This window comes from Phocoena sinus, chromosome 8 (assembly GCF_008692025.1).
Source record: "Phocoena sinus isolate mPhoSin1 chromosome 8, mPhoSin1.pri, whole genome shotgun sequence".
Lineage (NCBI taxonomy): Eukaryota > Metazoa > Chordata > Mammalia > Artiodactyla > Phocoenidae > Phocoena > Phocoena sinus.
Window position 1 is genome coordinate 13,308,844 of NC_045770.1, and position 5,190 is coordinate 13,314,033.

General features: G+C 47.0%; 1 pseudogene; it reads left to right on the forward strand.

Annotated features, from left to right (window-relative positions):
- Positions 1 to 2,413: 2,413 nt before the first annotated feature.
- On the forward strand, positions 2,414 to 2,850 carry LOC116758171 (annotated as a pseudogene).
- The last annotated feature ends 2,340 nt before the right edge of the window (positions 2,851 to 5,190 follow it).

Consider the following 5,190-nt stretch of genomic DNA (forward strand, 5'->3'; position numbering starts at 1 on the left):
ACCACTCACCCACCAGTGCACCTTTCAAATGCAAACCAACCAATTCAATCAACCAAACAAATTAACCAATCTAATTCAATTAACCAATCGGATTTGAGGGTGCCCACACCCTCAACCATCTCCTTTATCAGGCTCTCACATTCCAGATCACTAGCCACCTGCCCTAATCATCCCATGGCCAGGTACCAGCCAACTGCAGACACCCTTGTGCCCCAGAGACCACTGAGATTATTCAAACTAGCCAATCCTAAACCTGTTTAATCTGCCTTATCTGTCCCTTCCCACAGAAACCACAAAAATGGCTCTTGCCCACAATTTCCCATTTGCCTCCGCCTCCAACACTGGTGCCTCCCAGTGCAGCCCCCCCACCCCCCGTAGAGTGGCGTGCATCCCTCTTGAGATCTATGAATATAACCAACTACCTTTTCAGTGGTAGTCATCTCCTCATCTGCTGGCCCTGCCATACCTAAATCATAATAAAACCTATATTTTTAAACAATGACCTCAGACCTCAGCTCCCACCAGCTTCTGAAACTGTCCTCACCCGGTGACCACCCTGTGGCTAAGTCTAGTGAACGCGTTTTAGTCTTTACTTGACACCACTGACCACTTGCCCATTCCTGGGGTGTGGCTCTCTCCTGGCTCTCTCCTGGCACTTCCTCACACTCCTTTGTGGCTTAAACACCAGTGCTCCTTCAGGTCCTGTCCTGGGTTTTGTTTTCTTCTAGGACCACGGTGCCCGCTGGGCGCTCATTACCACCTATTTGCCAACACCTACTAGACATTTGCCCTCCGCTCAGACCTTGCTCCTCAGCCCCAGCCTGGACCTCTGCACTGCGCGTCCCACAGGACCTCAAACTCAACATGGCTGACATTGAACTCATGATCTTTTGCCTCAAAGCTGCCTCATCTCTTCTCTTCTTTCAGAGCAACCACACCAAAAACCTGGGAATTCTTGCCAGACCTCACCAAACACACCTATGAAGTGCCCGTGTGCTGTGAATTCTCCCATGTGGGTCTCTTTCATCTGTCCCACCTCTTCCATCTCCACTGCTCCTGTCCCATTTCAGGTCCTCATCCCCTTCAACCGAACTCCTATGGTCCCAATTGTGCTGCATCCAGTCCTGTGCATCCTTCCAATCCCACACCATCGCATCAGTTTCCACTCATCTCTCCAGAAAGCAAGTCTCATCACACTTCTCCCTGTTTCAGAGCCTGCCATGGCTCCCCACTGCTTACTGCATAAAGTCTAAAACCTTTAGCCTTATAAATCCAGTCTTCTGTGATCTGGCTTCTTCTCCCTCCCCAGCCACATCTCAGGCACCATCCCTCCACTCCCCCTGCCCAATCCATGTGTGAACCACACAGAACTTCAGAATGTGTTGTTCCCCAGACACAGTTCACACTTCCATGCCTTTGTTTCTGAGACTCCCTCTGTTGGAAACGCCTTTCTTCTTCTTTCCAGAAAAATAACCACTACTTTCTCCCAAACTCTCCTTGGAATTTCCTCCCTTTTTTGCCTGACAAATAGCACCAACGATACTTGATTGCTCTTATTTCTTTATATGTTCATTCAAAAATATTTATTAAGAATCTGCTTTGTGCTAGGACCCGGAGGCCCTAGAGATACAACAGTAAATAAGGCAGACACAGACCCTGACCTCAAGGAAGTGTCCATCACACCACACTGTTCCCCCAGAAGCTGCCTTCTGCCGCTCTACCTCTGCTCTGAACCCACTACAAGACGAAAGGACCAGCTGAGCAGGAGACGCTCCATGTGGCCCTCTGTTAATCCCCTACACCGCCCCAGAGTAATCTTTTGAAAGAAGGCATCTCTCTGGCCATTCCACACCCTTCCGATAAAACTCTGATGACCTCACATTACCCACGTTCCTCAAATGGGTCTTCCCCGTTTTGCCAGATATCCCTCTCAACATTCATTGCCACAGGCAACCCCCAAACCACCTGTATTTTCCCACATGCGCTTTGCTTTGCTTTGTCTCTACGCCTTTGTTCATGCCCTCTCCTTCACCTTAAATGCCCTTCCTTCTCTTCACCTGGTTTATTTGTTATCTACTGCTGTGTAACAAACCACTTGGACTAGTAACTAAAGGCAACAACCATTCTGTGAGTCAGCAGTTTGGTCAGGGGTCAGCTGGGACGGCTCATCTGTACTCCATACGGACTTACAGGGCTCACCCATGTATTTGTTGTCAGTTGACAGGTGGACGGGGGGCTGGACGAACTTAGAACGTCTCACTCAATACCTGGCAATTCGGTGGGGCTGTTAACTGGAGCATTTCAGTTCAGCTGTCTCCATGCGGCTAGCTCGGGCTTCCTCACGTGGCAGCTGGGTTCTAAGAAGCAAGCGCTCTTCCCTTTTACAGCCATCGCTGAAGTGCCAGCGGCCAAAATGAAGTTCAATCCCTTTGTGACTTCTGACTGATGGAAAACCGGAAAAGAAATTTCAGTGCACCTTCCCACATTCGCAGGAAGATTATGTCTTCCCCTCTTTCTAAAGAGCTGAGACAGAAGTACGATGTTCGATCCATGCCCATCCGAAAGGATGATGAAGTTCAGGTTGTACGATGGCACTACAAAGGGCAGCAAATGGGCAAAGTAGTCCAGGTTTACAGGAAGAAATATGTCATCTGCAATGAGCGAGTGCAGTGGGAGAAGGCTAATGGTACGACTGTCCATGTGGGCATTCACTCCAGCAAGGTGGTTATCACCAGACTAAAGCTGGATAAAGACCGCAGAAAGATCCTCGAATGTAAAGCCAAATCTCACCAAGTAGGAAAGGAAAAGGGCAAATATAAGAACGAAACAATTGAGAAGATGCAGGAGTAAAGTAATCTTGCATACAACTTTCATTAAAAACCGTTAAAGTGAAAACAAAAAAAAGAAGCAGCAAGCCCTAATGCACAAGCATTTATGAAGTTTCTGCCTGATCACATTTGCTCAAATCCCATTGGCCAACGTATGTCATATAGCTGAGTCCAGAATCAATATGGAAGAGGTGTGACTCCCTGGAGAGCCATGAAGGTAGCAATCTACCACAGTCTGCCCTCTACCCCTAATGATGCACAGCCTTCCCACATGTGAAATATACACCTCCTACCAAAACACCCGAAGTAGTATCCAATCATGACAGCAGGCTCAAAGTCCTTGATCTCATAACATGCAGCAGGTCTGGATGTGGCTGAATCTCCTGGGGTACAACTCCTCGGGTGTGGCTCCTTTTGATCCAGAAGTCTGTGAGCTAACAAGACAAGAAAACTGCTCCCCACGTGCCCAGCATACAATGGTAAATCATGTAGAGGATAACCTCAATAGATGCTCCCCTTAAAAGGGGGGCACATAGCAATCATGGAATTCAAAGCCATTCTGGAATCCAACCAGGCACTATTATCAGGACCCCTACTCCAGAGGCAGGGAATGTTACTTGAATAGAGCTCAGTTCCCCTTGGCTTCTAGTTATATCCTCTGGGCTCTTGGTTCTGCCCTCTGAGAGGATTTTCTTTTCCATAAGAAAAGGCCTGTGTGAATATTGGCCAGCTTACTGTCCATAGATAGTTGGGGGGCCCAAGGCCTCTTTTCATTTTTAACTGTGTCATTCCCTTTGAGTCCAAACTGATAGAGTTTTTGCCAACACAATACTCTTTAAAACTTTATGGGTTTTCTGTGAGTATTATTGGGTTCACTTTGTGCACCAAAAGTCACATGCATAATTAGTTTCAAGAAGACTCTATTTCTGCTATGGGACAGCATCCTTAATTTTCTCAGAAACCCTTTTTCTTAACTGAGAAGGTCTACTAAGCACCGTCTTAAATCTTCCTGGAGTCTGAACGAAGTTTCTACAGTCATACGCTTGATTTAATCTTTACCCTTAGGCTAGTTTTCACTTTGAGAATCTATTGCCTCCTGGAGAGACTGGAAATGAGACCAGTTTTCTTTTCCATCTCAGCAAACTGGACAGCTCCTCATTTAGCTCATCTCTCTTATAATACCTTATCATGCCAGCTAGAAGCACCCAAATGACACTTTCAGCATTCCGTCTCTAGATCCCTTTAGCTAAATCCACACTCAGTAGGTGCGTTTTCTGTTACCAAAAGCAATGTTTTTGCCAATTGTTTCTCCACCGTATATAACATGAGTCGCCCTTGGTCCAGCCTCCAAACAGTTTCCTTACTGCTTTCCCAGCCTCTCCCACTAGTTCATTCACAGCCCCTCCGGCCTGCACTACAGCCTCCTTGCTGCTTATCCTGCAGACCTTTGCCCACCACCCAGCTCCAAAGCCACTGCCCCATGTTTAGGGTTTTAAAGCATGTTTAGGTACCACACTTCTAGGTACCAATTTATGTATCAGGTACCTATTGCTACATAACAAATCACCTAAAACAACAGCTTCAAACAACCACCGTTTTATTAAGTTCACGGATTCTGTGGATCTGGAATTCAGACTTGTCTCTGTCCCGCACTATCTGGGACCTCAGCTTGAAAACTCGAACAGTTAGGCGGACAACTCAAACAGCTTGGGGCTGGATTGTCTGGAAGCTTCTTTATCTACATGACCGGAGCCTGGGCTGAAATGACTCTGAAAGCTAGGTTCACGTGGGTCTAGAGTGTTTACATGGTGCCTCTCCACAGGACGGGGGCTTCAACAGCATAGCCTTAGGGTCGTCAGACATCGCATATGGCGGTTCCAAGAGCAAGTGTCCCAGAAAACAAAGTAAAAGCTATATGGCCTTTCTAAGACCTAAATTCAAAAGTCTTTTAGCATCACTTCTGTCATATTCTGTCGGTGGGAGCAGTCACAAATCCATTAAGACTCGGGTGGGACACAGACTTCACTTCTTGAGAAAGGAAGATCAAAGAATTTCTAGCCAGGTTTTAAAACCACCTTCGTAAGCTTATTGGGGGTGGCTCATTTCTGTTCTTGGTGGCATCAGTTAGGATTACATGTGTGTTTGTGATCATGTGGCAGGTTAACTGGGGGCTAGCTGATCCCAAGTGGTGGTTGATACAAACTGAGGCACCTCAGTTCTCTACGTGGTTTTGCTCAAACTTTCTCATGTGGCAGCTGGATTCCAAGAAGGCAAGTCCCAACTACAAACACTTAGCAAGCTTCTGCTGGCATCTCATTTGCTGACAGCCCATTGGCCAAAGCAAGGCACATGGCCAAGTCCA